This window comes from Protomyctophum parallelum, assembly GCF_964188405.1.
Source record: "Protomyctophum parallelum genome assembly, chromosome: 17".
Classification (NCBI taxonomy): Eukaryota; Metazoa; Chordata; class Actinopteri; order Myctophiformes; family Myctophidae; genus Protomyctophum; species Protomyctophum parallelum.
In genome coordinates this window covers 47,875,383-47,895,274 of record NC_139719.1, presented here as the reverse complement: position 1 = coordinate 47,895,274, position 19,892 = coordinate 47,875,383, and positions in this window count along the sequence as shown.

Here is a 19,892-nt window from a genome sequence, read left to right as displayed (position 1 = left end):
GTAAACTATAGGATCATAGAATGCAGAGAGACAGTGTAGCGTCTCAGTAAACTATAGGATCATAGAATGCAGAGAGACAGTAAACTATAGGATCATAGAATGCAGAGAGACAGTGTAGCGTCTCAGTAAACTATAGGATCATAGAATGCAGAGAGACAGTGTAGCGTCTCAGTAAACTATAGGATCATAGAATGCAGAGAGACAGTAAACTATAGGATCATAGGCCCTCATTTATCAATCGAGTGTAAAATCTGCCACAGATTCGAGTGCAGGTTTCGTAGTACACCCACGTCGCCAAGGCATTTATAAAGTGATCGCAAACAGCTGATCCTTCCTTAATTTCGTTCTCACGTTAATAAATGTCACGGCTGATTTTGATCTTGCACGCCCTAAGAACTCAAGCCTCGCCCTCGTTTTTGCGACCTGAAACACTGCTATACGATCTGGAAACCATGGTTACCGTGCCTTTCTGCCCGCCTCAAGTCACCCCCCCTCTCTCATACACACACACACCCACACACACACACACACACACACACACACACACACACACACAGACGCACACACGCTGCACGCACACGCAACTTGCAAGCCCAACTAACTGGTGTGTTGTTAATTTAAAAAACAACAAACACCTGCATGAATTAAATAAAGTTGTAGGCCTACCCTGTCTGTTTCCCTCTCACCTCGCTTGCCTTGCTGTCATGTCCACGCACGCACGCACCTACATGACACATCGACATCGCATCGCCATGAATGGAATACGTTTGGGCTGGCCTATATTAATTTTACCCATTCGTGCGCAGTGCACGGCGAAGGCGTGAGACTGCGCACTGCTGTGATATTAAAGTCCTGTGGGTGAGTGTCAGTGATGCCTGCATGAGAGATAGGCTATCATGTCGTCAAGGCAGTCATAATCAACGTTTATGTAGTGATTTGATCATTGATGAACGAATCATAAACATATGGATGAAGGCTTGCTTGCATGTGTGCTGGTATGTGTTGGCGACGCACGCCGCGGTCCCGTCCTCCCCTGAGCCCCGAAAATGATCTCGCTTTTATCTGAACTGTCAAAACTGTCAAAACCTGTCTAAGCACTTATTTAAATGGTGAATGATTAAGCCCCTTACGCCTATAGCCTGCTAGTACTTACTACAAATAGGCAAGCTGTATGCTTGTCATTGTCACTTAGAAATAAAGGCGTGCAGTCCATTTATGCCTTTTTTTAAATAATATCATAATCACATATGCCGCATCACCGCATGCGCTCCAAAATCATCTCACAAGTGCGCTCGCATAACAAGGCCAGTAAAGCACTGTTTGATTAAGCACAAACTAATACATTGTAAACATGTTATATTGTTTTTAATTGCGCGATTTTAATTACTTGTAAAGTTGGAAAGGGTTAGGGTTAGGGTTAGTGGAGCGCAACAGAAACATGCCGGGGGGGATGATTTGTCTCGTGTTTCTGTGTCAGTGGTTCTCAAACATTTCCATGTCAAGGACCCCAAAAATTACCTGTATTTAGGCCTCTGACCCCCATCTGAAAATATGTTGTTCCCGCCCGCAGAAGCAAAGAGTTGAGTTAAAAACGTTCGCTCTGAAAGATTATATATTCAAAGATTTGTGCCACATTTTCAAGACTTTTCAAAAATAGCAGACCTACAAGCTCGTAGCGCGGCACTCGGTGCCGCGCTATGAGCTTGTAGATTTGCTATTTTTCAATAGCTAAAGTATAACACCAAATGGGGTTCCCGTCCAGAATGTGCTAACATCCACAAACATATTTATTCATAAAGGCATGGATATAAACGTATTTATTCATAAAGGCATGGATATTTACATGTCTACTAAGTACAGTTTTGAGATATTTGAGATTTACTTGAGAATTTCCAATGTCCACTTTTACTACTACAGACTACAGTAACTCCACTATATTTATCTGACAGCTTTAGCTACTATAGTTACTTTGTAGATTGTATTATTATTATTATTAAAATTATTATTACAACATTAACCACTTCAGCCCTATATACATTTCAGCCTATTGAAAATAGCCGATCTACAAGCTCACAATGCGTCGTGATGCGACGCATTGTGAGCTTGTAGATCGTCTATTTTCGATTTATTGTTTTATACATTTGTAAACTTTAAATGGGACATTCTGCATAATGAGTACGTTCATTTTTCCATTCCTATAAGACAATAATTCTGCTGCTCTGACTAAACTCAGTCTAATCAATCCGTCCTCAAATCTTCTATTAACAGCTAGGTGTGACTCCTCTGTGGACCACCAGAGGGTGCTCAAGCACCACCAGTGGTTCTAGTACTGGCAACCTCTGGCCTACAGGAGAGGAGAGGAGAGGGGCATAATATTTGTAGGAAAGGGAAGGCAAAAGTAAGTATTAATTCATTATTATTCCCCCGACATCTCGCACAGGGCCTCGCATTTCTCCCAGACGCCTCTGCAGAGGGCCACTATAGTTCCACACTCACTCCAGAGGGCCACTATAGTTCCACACTCACTCCAGAGGGCCACTATAGTTCCACACTCACTCCAGAGGGTCACTATAGTTCCACACTCACTCCAGAGAGGCCACTATAGTTCCACACTCACTCACTCACTCCAGAGGGCCACTATAGTTCCACACTCACTCCAGAGGGCAACTATAGTTCCACACTCACTCCAGAGGGCCACTATAGTTCCACACTCACTCCAGAGGGCTGCTATAGTTCCACACTCACTCCAGAGGGCCGCTATAGTTCCACACTCACTCCAGAGGGCCACTATAGTTCCACACTCACTCAAGAGGGCCGCTATAGTTCCACACTCACTCCAGAGAGGCCACTATAGTTCCACACTCACTCCAGAGGGCCACTATAGTTCCACACTCAATCCAGAGGGCCAAGTTGCATATTACTGTCGTAGCAAAAATAGCCGATCTACAAGCTTTTTGTCTCCACCAGGCCGAAGGCATGGGGAGAGAGCATGTTTTGCACTTGTGTCGGTCCGTCTGTGAACAGCTAATCTCCGGCACCGTTAACCCGGTCGATGCCAAATTTTCCCTGGATGCCAACGATGAACCTCTGCCCCAAAAATTCCAGAACGGCCTGTTAGTAGTGCCACCAGGAGGCCACTTTGTGCAAAACAAGTTTTTGGACAGTACACCTACAGATTTTGTCCAAACATCATGCAAATTGGTACACAGTCCCTCTAGAGCCATTCAACGAAACAGGTCTTTCAGATTTCTCAGGCTACATCCTGATTGGCTAAAATTGGCTTCCAAAGTCCAAAGTGCACAGTTTCAAACAAAATGCTGCAAATCATGAACACATCGTGTGATTCCCGTGATTTCTTTACGCAAATCGGTACACATGCTCTCCATAGTCATGTGATCAATATGGGTTTGTTTGATTTCTCATAATCCACCCTCATTGGCTAGGATTGGCTTCTAAACTTTTCAGGAGTAGCCCGCTTTGTACCCGTTTTGTACAAATCGCGACAACTACTCAACGCAGCGTCCGATTGTGGTTAAACTGTGCATGCATATTCCCACTAGGCTGAGGAAGAAATGCCACTTGGCCCAGATATTATTATTATTATAGGAGATCCCCCCCAGAGCAGTGTTGTCCATGGTGAGCAAGTTGACCTGGTGACCAGCTACAAATACTTGGGCATTTTTTTGCATTTGATAGCAAGCTGAAATTCGATGTAAACTGTGATTTGCTGTTTAAGAAAGGCCAACAACACCTCTTTTGTTTGAGGAGGCTCGCCAAATTTCAGGTTGACAAATCTCTAATGAAACTGTTCTACAGTGCATTTATTGAGTCAATTATCTCCTTCTCCATCATTTTCTGGTACGGAAACCTGAACATAAAGGGAAAATAACACCCAACAGATTGTGAGAACGGCCTCAAAAATAGCTGGAGTAAATTTTAGTAGCCTGGATCATGTCTTACCTCTCAAACCCCAGGGGGGTTAAGGGGGTAAATCCTCTTAAACCCCAGGCAGGGGGGTAAAGGGGGTAAATCTGCAACATCGGAGTTGGAACCGGAGACCAATTGGGTCTCCATTGACCCACTGAGCACTCTTCAGAGGTGGACAGCCGCTGCCCCCGCTGGTACACATATTTCCTATGTGTACCATGTTTTTTCTTTTTTTACTGTGTTTTATGTGATTCATGGGTTTTTTCATGGGTCTGCCTGTTATGCTTTACTCTACACCAAATGGCCCTTCGGGGACAAACAAATAAATTAACCTGAACCTGAACCTAATCACATTTTTTTTGAGCGACAGTTCAAGTCCGAATTTGTGACTTTTGTTCCTTAAGGGGGTTCGTACTTTGTCTCCACCATCAGTTGTCTTCAGAGGAGGAGGCTGCTCTGTTGGAGGATTCCAGACGAGATGGCAAGTGTAAGTAAGGGCCGCGTGGACACCAAGGGACTTCCAGACGAGATGGCAGGTGTAAGTAAGGGCCGCGTGGACAACCAGACAGCGAAGTCCGATCATCACACGCACGGAAGGGGACCTTCCGGGCGTGCCTGAGGGAGTGGTAGGGTCAGCCTAACTAGCCCATCTCCCACAGGCAGGGTCACCCTACACACCTGATCACATCTGAACCTCTCCCACCCTGTACCGCTGTCGTTCCAGGATACCAGCCATTATTTTCCTTTAAAAGAAAACAAATAAATACAAAAAGGATTAAAAAAACAAGTAAACTTCTTTCTTCTTTTTCTGTTTTTATATGCGTCTATGGAGTTAACGTTACTCTTAGTCTAATAAAACACTGCAGGGGGGTTCCAGGGGGTCCCCAGCAAAAAGTAGTTAATACAGCATCACAATAATTTTAAACACTTTATCCATTTATATCCCATCTATTATCCCATTTATATCCCATCAATATTTAGGTTTGAGGGGCGCTAGCCCCTTCTATGTCCAGCTTTGAGGGTTTGTGAAAACACACACATTGTTTTGCTACTGTTTCCTATGACTATTTTTGAGTGTTTAGCCTGTGTGTGTAACCCTAACCCCTGTGCACTCAACAAAAACCTTGCATCGCGATGCATTGTGAACTTGTAGATCGGCTATTTGCAAATGACCAAAATGTGTATAGTGCTGAAGTGGTAAATGTATGTTTTGCAATAATAATCCAAATCTACAAAGTAAATGTGTGTGTGCATGCGTGCATTTGTGCTGAATCCAGCATATGTTAATAACAAATAAATTAGATTACAGCATCTGTTGACTGAATGAAATGAGACAGACGATGAAACAAACAGGCCAGAGATGTGAGCAGTGCACTCACGTTGTTTTGATGCAGGACTTGAAGTACTTTGTTGATGTTGTTCAGAGCGTGAACTCTGGTGGAGCCGCGCTCTTTGGTCTGTGGAGAAAGGGAAAGGACAATTTTAGCTTTTGCATTTTGGAAGGAAATTACTTGCAGAAGGATAGCAGCAAATGGCGGTAAAACCATTTAGGACTGAGACCAGATTTTACAAAATTCTAAATCATGAGTTTTCTGAAAAACCTATGTTTCAATTTAGTGGCCGCTGACCCCCATCTCAAAATATGTTATTCCAGGGACCTCCAGAAGCAAAGATTTAAGTAAAAAGCGTTCTGTGTCAAAGAAAATATATATTCAAAGATTTGCACACATTTTCATGATTTTTTAAAGCCAAAATGAGATAATAGCACAGGCAGACTCTTCACATTCTAGAGCATGTCTGAATATAAAAGTAATGTCAGAGCTGAAATCGAAATGTATTATGAAATATTACATGCGTGTTCTGAGTGTTTACATTTACAGACAATCTCCGCTCTCTGCTGTAACAACGGGTGATTTGGAACTATCAAAGGACTGAAACAGAAGGAGCAAGGGCTGCAGCGATAAACAGCAACACACAGTGAGGGAGTGTTGTGTTGTCTAAAGAGCCCATACATGATGTTTACATAAGACCAATTAGTGAAATAATTTTAACATATTTAACATATTTCTGCAGATAGCTTGCCTGTGGGAGTTCATAACTCATATGGGAGCTTCATACCCATATGAGTGAAACTGCTGGGATCATTTGTTTATTTTTGGAAAACAGTTATTTGACAAGATATAAGAAAATTCTATTGGGATTCAGAATGGGGGAGCCAGTTAGGATGTATACATTTTGTCAGACTTCGGTGGTCTATAGTCTTGGCTGCACATGACGCCCATGTATTTGGGGAATGATGATTTTTGGGGGCATGATGATGTTTTGGTGGGGCATGAATAAAACTTGGCTTGACTTCATGTCTGAAATCCAGACGTTGTAGGGGCTAGCACCCCACAAATAACAAGATAACAGCATGGCTCACTCCTGTGAGAATCTCCAACTTCGCATGGACAGTCAGTGACTTAAGTCAACTATGAGGTACCGTATATAGGACTATATGCAACATTTCATCCGGATCCAACCACTGTAAAACAAAATGTAAAAGGTGTGTGTGGGCTGGTTACTTCCTTTTATTGGCCTACTGCCAGTGTGCTCAAATCATTTCGCTGATCAGTTCAGTCCAGCTTTGAGACACCCAGTTAAGACGTCTCACCTTCGAGGTTCAACATAATTTGATTTGCCATCGACATGCTTACACATGAAAGCCACAATCATACGCAGGAGCAGCGAAGTGTACAATAAATACAGGCCATGCTGTATAAATGATACAGTAATAACCGGAAAAGGCTTTAGATTACCTTGGAGAACTGAGCATTTATTCATTCCGTGAAGGTTTTCTTCTGTACTGCATCGTGTTCATCGTTCATCGTAATTATTTTATTGCCGGCTAGAAGTTAGAATTTATGAAGTTCCCAGTGCCACCATACTCGTTCACTTTAACAGTCGGAGTTTGCCCGCACCCCGCCCCCACACACACTTTAGTATAACTTTCGTCAGAAGCTTTTACATGTCGGGACGGCGCGGTACAAAGGCACGGTACAATTAAATCAGAAATTTGAATGGCAGAAGATCCACCAATGACAGCTCTCCTGGATTACGATTTATGGACATTTGAAAATCCTCCTTTCAACTGCTTTACACAGTGAAGTTACAAGTTATGTAAATACTAGCATTTTATTTTAATAATGACAACATTAGAGGTAGCTCTCTTAGTTGTTCTTCGATAAGGAGGACCCTGGACGTGCCACTTTCACAACCTACATGGCACGCTGCTTACTATCACCATGAGATGAGTGAGACAACCATTAAACAACCACATTCTGAAAACACAATAACAAGCCAACCAGTGATTATATTGTTGAGACTTGGCAGCCTGGCAGGCATTGATGTGTGCACGTTTTGCCATATTTACTTTGTGGTTCAACGGTGTCGACTCGTGTGCCGAAAACAGACGATCCACAAGCTCACGGCACATCGCCCAAGCGTTCTGAACTTCAGAAGCATGACACATTCAGGGCGCAACACCGCCTTACGATGCAGCATCTTAACACACCTTTTAAGTTAACTTTATTGGCGAGGCGGGTTAGAGGGGGTTAAATAAAGCAATAAAGCATAATGGGATTTAACTTGTCCTCCTGCGAGGAAGTTTGGTAATCATGCTCCTACCGTGTTGTGGAGCTGCATGCTCAGCTGGGCTTCATTCACCGACGTTGTCACCAATAAATCCAAAAAGCCGACATTTTGGCATATGAGGGGGGTGAAGGAAGGAAGACAGGTTCTCAATCACATGCAATTCACGTGCACAGTTGACGTGCAGATTGCGTGCACTGTGAGAATACATGGGCTTCAAAATAAAAGCAATGCGGTTTTAGTCCACCCATAAGGTAATGAAAGTATTATTTTTTTTAAGCTCATAGCGCGGCACCGAGTTCCGTGCTATGAGCTTGTAGATCTGCTATTTTTGAGAAATCGGGAAAATGCGGTGCAATTCTTTGAATGTATATTCTTTCAGAGCAAACGTTTTTAACTCAAATCTTTGCTTCTGAGGGGTTCCTGGAACAACATATTTTCAGATGGGGGTCGGTGGCCAATTACATATATTTGTGGGGTCCTTGACATTAAAATGTTTGAGAACGACTGAAATAGAAACATTTTTTTCAGAAAACTGTCAGAATTTAGAAGACATTTTCTAAATTTAAAAGTACAATTTTGAGGTATTCTTTACTTTACTGGAGTATTTCCAATTTTTTATACCTTTACTTCTTCTCCACTACATCACAGTCAAATATTGTACTTTTTACTCCACTACAATTATTAGAAATGTTTTCTTTGTAGATTAATATTACAAAACATACAATAACCCCGTCAGCCCTATACATTTTAGCCAGTTGAAAATAGTAGAGAGAGCTTGTAGATCTGCTATTTTCAAAACCTTTGAAGATTTGTGAATTGGGACATTGTGCATACTTTTTAGTCAAGTACATTTTGAATTCTGGACTTTTACTTGTATTTCTACATAGCGGCCGGTATTGATACTTTTACTCGTTATTTTAGTACTTTTCCCACTTGTAAAATTGAGAGATATTATTGATAAGGCTGCCTGATAAACACACACCTGTCTTGGAGCGTGTGCGTCTTGGCCTGCAGTGCGTCCAGCTCCCAGGGGGACCGTCCGTTCCCGGCGCAGAGATGACCACACACTTCTATGGCCAAGGCACCTTCCATCTGTCACGTGCACCATGTAGTCCTGCAGAGAGAATCACGTTGCAAAACAGTTCATGAGTTGGAATCAAGCGCGCGCTACGAGCTTGTAGGTCTGCTATTTTTGAAAAATCATGAAAATGTGGCACAACTCTTTTCAGAGCTTAAATTGTCAGGCCCGCCAAAATATAATTTTGTCAACAAATTAAACTGTAGACGAAAATTGTACTGCAGAATGAAATCAACTAAAATCTTGATATTCAGTAGACACACTAAAACATTTTAGATGACAAAAATATGACAATTTTTTTATTCAAAGGACTATGAAATTTGCTGTCAAAATGAAGACTGGCTTTAAACACATCACTTACACTCCATCTTCAACAGTTTAGTCATTTATCGATTTAACGAGCGTCGACTGACTTACCGATAGGGTCTCTGCAGTCAGACCACGGGGTCAGAGGTCACCGATGGGGTCAGTGCAGACCACGGGGTCAGAGAGGTGGGCAGGTCGACCGCGGTCACTCTGGAGTGGTAGACGGCGAGCGGCAGCGGGCCTGTGACAAAAATGATGGCGGCCGACCCCCATCTGAAAAGATGTTGTTCCAGGGATCCCCAGAAGCAAAGATATGAGTTAAAATAATATATATTCAAAGATCTGCGCCACATTTTCTTGACTTTTCAAAAATAGCAGATCTACAAGCTCAGACAATTATTTGACAACTTTAGCTCAACTTACTTTGTAGACTGTTTAGAAATATAAAATCAATCTAATCACAATGCTGGCACAAATATGTTGGTCTTTATATATGTATTTATACCTGCCAACCAGCGCTGCCTGTCTTTAAAGAAATGGTAATAAAGTGACGGTACACACATTAAACAGTTTCTTCCATATTAATTTCCAAAAGATCAATTGCCTTCCGTCTGTCCTATTACTAAAATAGATCCATTAATTAATATTTTATTACATTATTTGTTCTGCCTGCTTTAAGAAAATAAACATATTGTCTAGTATTATTTATTGTATTAACTAGTTGTTCTATTAAGTTCAAACTAGTTCTATTCATTAATACATTTTAAATGATATTTATTTATTTAAGAAAATAAACACATTGTCTATTATTTATTGTATTATCTAATAACTAGTTTTTCCTAATAATAAATATATTAATTAGATTGTTAAATATTTTATATTTATTTTATTACATTATTTGTTCTGTCTGGTGAAACGCGTAAGGCTGTCATTACTCTGAGTAACCACTAGAGGGAAGTGTTGGCCTAAAAGTGACAGTCATTAACAGTTTGTAGAAAGCACAGTTCAACACACGCTCTGATAAAACCCAGAAAAGCATTATTAAAGACTTGTTTACATTGAGGTCTATTTGCATCAGAACATTTAATGACAATACAAATATAGAAACTGGATTTCTAAAGTTTTCAAAAGGAGTAGAGTCATTTCCTGGAGGAAAAGTACCACACTAACATTTAATACAATTTAAATTTGCATACAGTAATTTAATTACAATATTCAACATTCATGTTTGGAGGCATGGCTCTGTTCTGGGAGATTGTCAGCATAAATATTAATAAGCCAGGTTATTCTGTAGAGACCTTGGGGTGAAAACCTGATGTTTTAAGTATGGCTCGACTCCATTTCTACCTGCTCAGGGATATCCTGACACGGACCCTCCTCTCGGAGCTAAAGCATTAACTCGCCTATTAGTTTGTATTGTTGCTCATTTCAGAACGCGCCCAATATTACTGACATACATACAGTAGAAAAGTGTAAATTGATAAAACATGTAGGCCTATAATGCGCAGCTGAACGGTCCAATATTAGACTGACCAAACACACATACATGTAAATAGAAAACATGTAGAAGCTGAACTCGTCCCTCAAAGTAAACACAACACAGAACTCTAAAATAAAATACCTTGTTACGTTGACCGCCATTGTTATTATTATTATTATTATTACCCGTTTGGCCTCTCGTTGTGGAAAATACGTTCTTTACATTTACTTGTTCTGAGCGTCGACTGTCCTTCCATCATGGCTCCACACGTCTTTAGCAGTTAGCACCGCGATATATAATAACTATTATTATTATTATAAATAACTAAACACTAACAATATAAGCTGCAAGTGTAGAGTTATAGTATAGTACAGTAACTATGTAGGCTATGTAGTAATATATTATAGTAGTGTACAGACTCCTGAGTGAGACGAATTGTTTGCACCAGCTGTGTTCAATCAATCAATCAATGGTCGAGTGTAGTCAGAGATGAGTCGGTCATGAACGAACGAATCAAAAGAACTAGTTCTTTTTGGTGAACGAAACCGATCCGGTCACTTCCGTGAACGATCCGTTCTGCGTCCGTTCTTAATGACGGGGATTCGCCCGGCGGCTCTTCTCATTCAGAGCCTGCTCTGTTACTCTATTATATGAATCATGGAATCACTATGCATTGTTTTATGAGCTTATGACCATGAATGTTAGTATTTTAGCTGTTTTAGTATTTTTTGATAGTAAGCATTTTAATGACAGCATTTACAAACTTTAAATTAATGTTTGTGAATTAAACTAGTATAATATTAAATTATATATAACTACAACTATTATTATTATTATTACTTTATATTACAATGTAGGCATTTATCAGGCATTAATCCATTTATCAGGCTTTATCCAGTGATCATATTCATAAGCATTAAAAATATATGAATATTCATAAATGTTTAATTTAAATGAATGAATTAATGATAGGTGGACAGACAATGTTGGAACTATGCACAAAAACAAACTTCACCCATGTACTTGTAAAACTGTGATGCATTTCACTCCTATGCCATATAAAGTTAGGTGTGAATCCCTAGACTCCTTCAAACCCGCTCTCAAAAAGAGCACCTACGGACAGCTGCAATGGACCCTGATGTTAACCAGTGTTGTTTTTGGCAGCAAATTTTGATTTTAGTTTTAGTCAAAGTCTCTTACTCTCTCAATAGTTTAATTTAGTTTCAGGCACATTTTAGTCACCTGGAATGTTTTAGTGTTAGTCTAATTTTAGTTGACTAAATATCATAAGATTTTAGTCGACTAAATCCAGTTGATTTAGTAGACTAAAATGTACTTTGGTGAGCCGTGATGCCGTCGTAATGACTGATTTTACACTTGCTGAAAATAGCTGATCTACAAGCTCACGTGTTGCGCTGCGACACACGAGTTTGTAGATCTCAGCTATTTTCAGCATGCAATCAAGTGTAAAATGACTTATACTGGACAAAATTGTTAGTATATATAGTCATCAGTTTTAGTAATCATAGCTTAGTTTTCATTTCGTTTCCATTTCGTTTTCGTCAGTGAAAAAAGGTAGTCGACGAACATTTTCCGTCTTAGTTTTAGTCAACGAAATCAACACTAATGTAAACAAGTGTTTTTTTTGGTTTTATCGTCGTAGCAGTAGATTTTGTATTGACCTGTATACTTTTGTTTGAAATGTACCCATTCTACATACTGTGAAATAAACATTTCAATCAATCAATCATACATGCTGTACCTGTTGATCACAGACGACCTTCTACTGTCCTCTGGCTGGCTGAAGTGTGTAGAACATCTCCTCAGTGTGAACATTCTGCCAAAATAACCGAGCTACAAGCTCTGATAAACATTCAGCCAAAACAACAGATCTACAAGCTCACAGTGCAATGCATTGTTTGGTACGTGGTCTGCTCTTTCTTCCCTCTATGCTGAAAATAGACGATACACACTAAGGGATGTCAATGGCTAACCGGATAGCCGTTAAAACAAATCTGAATAAACTTATGGGCTTCACGGTTAACTTTAAAAATAATAAATGTATGTTCCTGATGGTGTTATTTAGTTATGGAGAGATGTCATCATTCTAAACACTCAGGGAGGTGCAAGAGAACACTAGATAGATTACATACATTTTGGGTTAAAAGAAAATAAATAAAATCGTTAATTAGCTATGGGGTAACCGAATGGAAAATGATCCGTTAGAGACATCCCTAATCACAACATAGAGCATTAGAACAACGGTCAGGATATTTAAGCGCCTTGGATAAAGGCACTATATAAATGCACCATTTACCATTTATTTAACACCACAGAAGAAGACAGCAGGAAGTGAAGTCGGGGTTTCAGACATTTTATTGATTTAGAATTCGTTACCATGTCAAAGGTCGTCAGGGACAGGTGGGTGTGGCAAAGCTTCTTATACACCTGTAAAGGTCAGAGTTCAAAGGTCATCAGGGCCAGATGTATGGAATAAAGCATAACTAAATCTAAAGATGTAATGATGTTTTAGGCCGACCAGCTGAAGAGATCACAGATTTGAGGCATTAAGGTTGCTTTTATTACATTTAACTGAGATTCTATTGCTAGTATTCTATTGCTAGTTTGATCACATCACTCAGGTGACCCAGCCGGGGTGATCAAGTCCCGACTTACGTCCCAGTAGCTACCCTCGATCAGTCCCATTAGGGTTAGCTGGGGACCACCTGGAACCACCTCACGGACCACTGGTGGAGAATCACTGCCTTACAATATTAAATATGAAGCAAATATAGATTGAAGTGCTTCGACAAAAGACTGAATGGAAAGCAAAATAGAATAACAAAGTGCTTGTCACTGAACGGTACTGTAGCCCAATTTATCTTATGCTTAAAAATGCTCATTATTTATTTAAATAATGTTATATTCTTTAATTCAACAATAAAATATTTATTTTATTTAAATAAATAAAACATTTATTATTTAAAATAACAAATGTTCATAGCTGAAATAGAAGTGTCTATTTGTACGTCTCTAAATGTTTTGATGAATTGAACATGGTGGACCCTGTTGTAAACAAGCGTAATGCTTAATTGGGTCATCCACTCACAGTTAACAGTCTTTGTCTTGAGTTTGTGCTTGAAATGTACTGTAATTCTGCAAACTGCAAACTCAATCAATCAATTCTGGGGAGGTCTCTGGAACAACATATTTTCAGATGGGGGTCGGCGGCCAAATACTCATAATTCTGGGGGTCCTTGACATGAAATATTGAGCACTGAGAGAATTTAAAAATAAATCTACAGAGCAACTATATTTGGAGGTATGAATCTCACCAACACTTGGAGTTAACATCATGAGGTTGTTAACACAAGCCAAACCTCTAACAAAGAGGCGCTTCAAATTGCGCTTCAAACGTTTTTGAGAAGAAACAAATCTGAATCAGATCTGTGAAACATCCAGACTGGAATCCGATTAGATTACATTAAGTCTAAACACAATTTTTTACAAATGCGACTTGAGCCACATTCAGAGGTGGTCTGATTCAAATCTCATTCAGGAGATCAGTCTCAGTCTGAACGCAAAATAAATCTGATTCCATGTGACTTGTTTGTGTTTAGAGTCACTTATTTAAACAGATCGCATTCCAATCTGAATCTGGCACAGATCTGATTCAGACTGGATTCAGCTGCCAATCTGAACACAGATCTGTGACAGATCCCATCTGGTCACTTGCAGATGCAGTGTGAACGGTCGATCAGATTTGAATCAGATTTGACTGGATGTGACTGCAGTCTAAATGGGGCATTACTACATCTGTAGTCTTGTTTCTCTTGTTGTCTCCTTGATTTGATAAGCGAGAAACACCAACACACACTCACAAAGTCACCCAAGTGTAAAACCAATAAATATACTCATATAGTGAACAAAGTGTTCTTGTGCCTCATCGTCAGAAATGTGAGTTCACCGGAGGTGGGAGGAGCATTAAATGCCAACCTGGCTTAAAACACAATCTCCTCCCCTCAGTGGTGTTGGTGATGGCTCACAGACGCAGACGGCGGCTGCAGGTCTTTGCTCTCTGTGTCCGAAGCAGAGTCGATGTCCTGCGTCTGCCGTTTCATCCACATGGCAGCTCCTCGTGTCTGAGATATAGAAACAGAAAGTTAGCTCCACCTCTCCCCCTCTCAAACTGTCTGCTAAAGCAGCTAACTCCACCTCTCCCCCTCTCAAACTGTCTGCTAAAGCAGCTAACTCCACCTCTCCCCCTCTCAAACTGTCTGCTAAAGCAGCTAACTCCACCTCTCCCCCTCTCAAACTGTCTGCTAAAGCAGCTAACTCCACCTCTCCCCCTCTAATGCAAGTAACTGACAATATATAAAGTCACAACACCAACTCTGATAAGGCAGCATCGCAATGTTTATCATAACATAAAATGTATATGGCGATTTGCTCAGTGACAGACAAAACAGACACTGTTCATTGTTAAGTTAAACGCCCGGGGGTATTTATTCCATTAACCCATTCAGGACGGAAACCCCTTTTGGGATTATGTTATACTTTAGCTATTGAAAAATAGCAGATCTACAAGCTCATAGTGCGGCAAGTGCCGCAATACGAGCTTGTAGAAAAATCGTGAAAATGTGGCGTGAATCTTTGAATATATATTCTTTCCCAGTGGACGTTTTTAACTTCAATCTTTGCTTCTGAGGGGTCTCTGGAACAGATAGGGGTCCCGCGGCCAAATACAGATAATTCTGGAGGTCCTTGACATGAAAAAAGTTGAGCACCATTGACATACTGTAGATCGACAACAACGGGAGGTATGATTAATTCTAACACGACTAGCGGTGGGCCGTCTAACACATAATCTTTGCTTAGAATTGGACGGAATTATTTAGATTTAGATTCACGCCAGCCTGTGGAGCGATGCGATCGGTTTTGATATCAATACATCACCGTCCTTTTATTAATCTCAGTCCTGGGCGACGAGTGTTACTAATTGATAGGACGGAGAACTCTTGCCGCTTGGGTGTTAATGGCATTTAATGTTTGTGTTAGTGACAAAACAAACATTAAACTCTGTCCATTGTCAATGGACAAGACAAACATTAAACTCTGTCCATTGTCAATGGACAAGACAAACATTAAACTCTGTCCATTGTCAATGGCGTTTTGAATGTTTGTCTAGACAAGACAAACTTAATTAAATTAAACATAGGAGGGGCCAGCGCCCCTCAAAAATAGAATATTTTGTATTAGCTTTAATATGTCATGTTACTTAAGGAATGGGATCTGAGATGATGATCATTACTGTGTCTACAGTATCTACCCCTGAGATGTCCATCAGTGAAAGATTCAATAAAAAGAGGTTAGGGTTAGGTTTAGGGGTTAGTGTTTAGGGTAATAGTTACCTTCCTCTCTCAGCTATCTGATCCTCGCTGACAACAGGGATCTGGTCCGCTCCCATGATGGACAACCTAGAAATCACATTATGCATTATGTTGATGGCAGCGACCGGGAGCCAATGGAGGGAGCGGAGAAGGGGGAGGGGCAGCGACCGGGAGCCAATGGAGGGAGCGGAGAAAGGGAGTGACATGTGAGAATTCTGGCTCGTTGAAGACCAAGCGTGTTGTGGCATTCTGGATCAATTGGAGAGGCTTAAGTGTGCATGCCGGTAGGACAGTAAGGAGGGCGTTACAATAGTCAAGTTTTGACCTGACTGATGTCTGGATGAGGAGCTGGGCTGACTCCTGGGTGAGGAAGGGTCTAATGATTAGACCCTTCCTCACCCAGGAGTCAGGGGTGTCGAACTCAACTTGGGGCGAGGGCCGCATTGGTCAAAAGGTCACTTGATGGGGGCCACAACCAGTTGCGCACGCATGCTCGATGTCTCAGTCAGTCACTGCTATAATATCTATCTATCTATCTATCTATCTATGGCCCCTTTTCCACTATGGGGTGGAACCAGAACTATCCAGAACCTGAACCTATTTTTTTTAGTTCTGAGTTTGTTTCCACAGCGCACAGCGCGGTACGGCACGGTTTCAGACCAGGTTCTCAGAACCTTTTTCCGGCCCTGCTTTTGAGGTAGTACTAACACTGAGTTCTGGGAACCTATGGGCGGGGCCAGCAGCGCTGCTGCTCTCGATTGGTTGAGCTGAGGTGACAACACTGAGGAGACCGGAGCGAGGCGAAGCGCACAGCCAGTCAGCCACACAACACAACACCGCACATTTTAAACTTCTGAGTGCGACACAGCGCCGCGGACACACAGAAAAATAACCTGGAAAAGCCCACAGAAACGCTATGGCCACGAGAGAGGGAGAGAAAGAGCGTGTGTGTGCGTGAGGGAGAGAGAGAGCCATAAAGCGACGAGTTTGCTTGCAGTTGTTGTTCTACCGCTAACAGCTAGGCTAACTGCAGAGAGGGGTGTCCGCCTCCGGGTGTGTGTGTGTGTGTGTGTGTGTGTGTGTGTGTGTGTGTGAGAGAGCCATGATCTATTCTAAATTGTCAGAACAGAAGCACAATATTATGAGGCTAATGCTACTGGAGATTAGTAGAGTATATTGTTTTATACACGGACAGTAGTGTGCACTAGACTTTTTTTTTTCAGGGCAAGGCATTAGGCATATCATTACTAGAAATGTGCTGTACACAATACTAAACACTGGAATAATTAAATTCAACTAGCACAACGGTTAAATGATTTGTATTTGCACATTTCTTGATATTGACATTACAACTGGACTGGATGTTATGGCACAATCTGCTCAAGAGGCACTATAATTGCAACCCACACTCATGTTAAATGCTATATTCAAAAGGTGGATTATCATTTAGCATCATATGAGCTATACGAGATTTATTTTTCTCTTGCCGTTTAAGCAAAATATTGTAGACAGGTAAAGGTTGGAGAACAACTGGTCTAATGCATTTAAAACGGGTGTTTTACTGTTTTCCCACTCCCCACATGGAATGGGGCAAATATAGCCTATATAGCGGCAAATATAGCCTATATGCAGAATGTATGCTGCATCCATGTTCATACACTACAGTATGTGCATATACAGTATATGTATTATGTATAGGAAATATATGTGACAGCTGTGGCATATGTGACATGTGGCATATAAAAATATGTTCATATTATTGGTTTAGAAAAGTACAATAAAGCAAATAAATTTGAAAATAGACAATCTACAAGCTCACATGTGTCTCATCGAGCTTGTAGATTGTCTATTTTCAAATGGCCGAAATGTATTTAAGTACAATACTATATACATTAGGGCTGGGCGATATGACGATATATATCGTATTTTCGATAGAAAATGTCTATCACGAAAAAAAAGCTATATCGCTTATATCGCCGTTTCGCTTTACGGCAGTATTTTAAGTCACAGCGCTTATATACGGCATGCCCAGCAGCCCACCGCGCGCACTGAAAACAGTGAGCCAACACCTTTCGGATGTCTTCTCTATTATATACTCTAAGGCCAACACGACCACAACACAAGCCGAGGTGGTGCTTGCACCTAAAAGAGGGAGATGATGATGATGGCTGACGAGATTCAGAGCGGTGTAAGGGGCACGTTCGGAAATACCACACCGGAGCGAACTCATCTATCAGTTTGCATTGCACAGTGCGCCTAGTGCGCTATTTCCGAACGCGCCCTAAAGTAACCGGTCATTCACTGTTATAAATGCAGGTTTCATGTTGGGTCAAATTGATAAATTGCGTGAGCCACGCCACGCATGTTTTACACAGTTGAACAATAAGCTTGTCCGTCGTCGGGTGCACTGCAAACTTCTTCCAAGACGAAGACGTTCCTCTTACCTGTGCAGTCCTCCTGCTGCGTCACGCGTGTCTGTCTTGTTTTATTGTTCCAAATAAATTATTCCATTTGAAAAGTCCTTAATTCAGCAACAGCTTACAACAACAACACAAGACGCTGACTTTGTTGTGATCATCAAAAAAAAAGGAAAAGAAAAAGCCCCACTCGTCCCAGACTCCCATATACGCACAGCTGTGGGCATGGAGAGTTGACGACAAGATCGCGTTCTCTCTCACTCTCTCTCACTCTATCGCCTGTAGTCAATTAAACATCGTTAAGCTGCCCAACGTCTTTAACAAACTAAACTATAACTACAACAGAACATGTTGATTCCCTATACAGAGCTTAAATGAACTGAAACAACTGTAGTGACAAACTGTGACATGAGATATTTATTTTTTCCTTAAGCCAATTTAATGCAGACACAGGCCTGTACTTCTGTGTCTGAATGGCAACGTCTTATTTCTTTCTTTTTTCTTTTTAATTGTCATAATAATAATAATTATTAATAATACTAATAAAACTTTATTTGTATAGCACCTTTCATGACATGAAATGCAGCTCTCAAAGTGCTTTACAGAGCAATGGAGAAAAAAAGAAAAGCAAGGCAACGACATTAAAAAACAAGCAGTGATGCAATACAGTGAGGACATGAATAACAAAAAATAAAAGATCAATTAAAAGCAATGTTGTAGAAGTGGGTCTTGAGCTGTGCTTTAAAAATGTCTACAGAGGCTGAACAATTGAGTTCAGCCTCTAATTATTATTATATACATTTTATTTTGTAATATTTTTGTACTTGCTTTGGGCCTGTCTGTGCATGGGAAGGGCATCAGTATTATATTCATATAAGTAGACTGGATAATGTGAATTTAATTGTTTTTTGAGTGGTGCAACCATTATAGACAGCTATGTGTGTCCCTGTCCCTGTATCCGAGCACGGAAATAGCATAACTATTGTCACCACCAAGTGTCACTGTTGTGCAGCCTAACACAGACAGAGGCCAGGGAGGAGAGCTTGTACAGTACAGTACAGTACAGTACAGTACAGTACAGTACAGTACAGTACAGTACAGTACAGTACAGTACAGTACAGCCCAAGTACAGTAAAGTACTCGACCTGAACAAAAATCAATTATTTTAGATAAAAAAATAGGTATCGTAAAAAATATGCTATATCGTGAGTATATCGTTATCGTGATAAAATAAATTCTATATCGTGATATGAGATTTTGTCATATCGCCCAGCCCTAATATACATAGCTACTTTCCACCACTGTTGAATATAATAACCAGTCATTATTTAAACATGAATATCTCTGTATTCCGGGACCCCCCCGGCCGTGCCAGGGGGGGGTGTCCCTGCTGGCCGAGCTACTCAGCAGTGGGGGAATAGGGGGGGGGGGGGTTAATAATAATAATAATCTTTATTGTCCCTTGTCTTCACAATCTGTTCAACAGTTCAACACCCACATCAAAAACAACACAGAGCACATAGCACCAAGACAAAACAAAAAAACAAAAAAACAAAACATGAGTTCCCCACTGTGTACAGAACCATCCTATCGGCGGGGCAGTTTGTTTAATGCCGCGATGGCTGAGGGGACAAAACTCCTACTAAAACGGACCTTTTTCC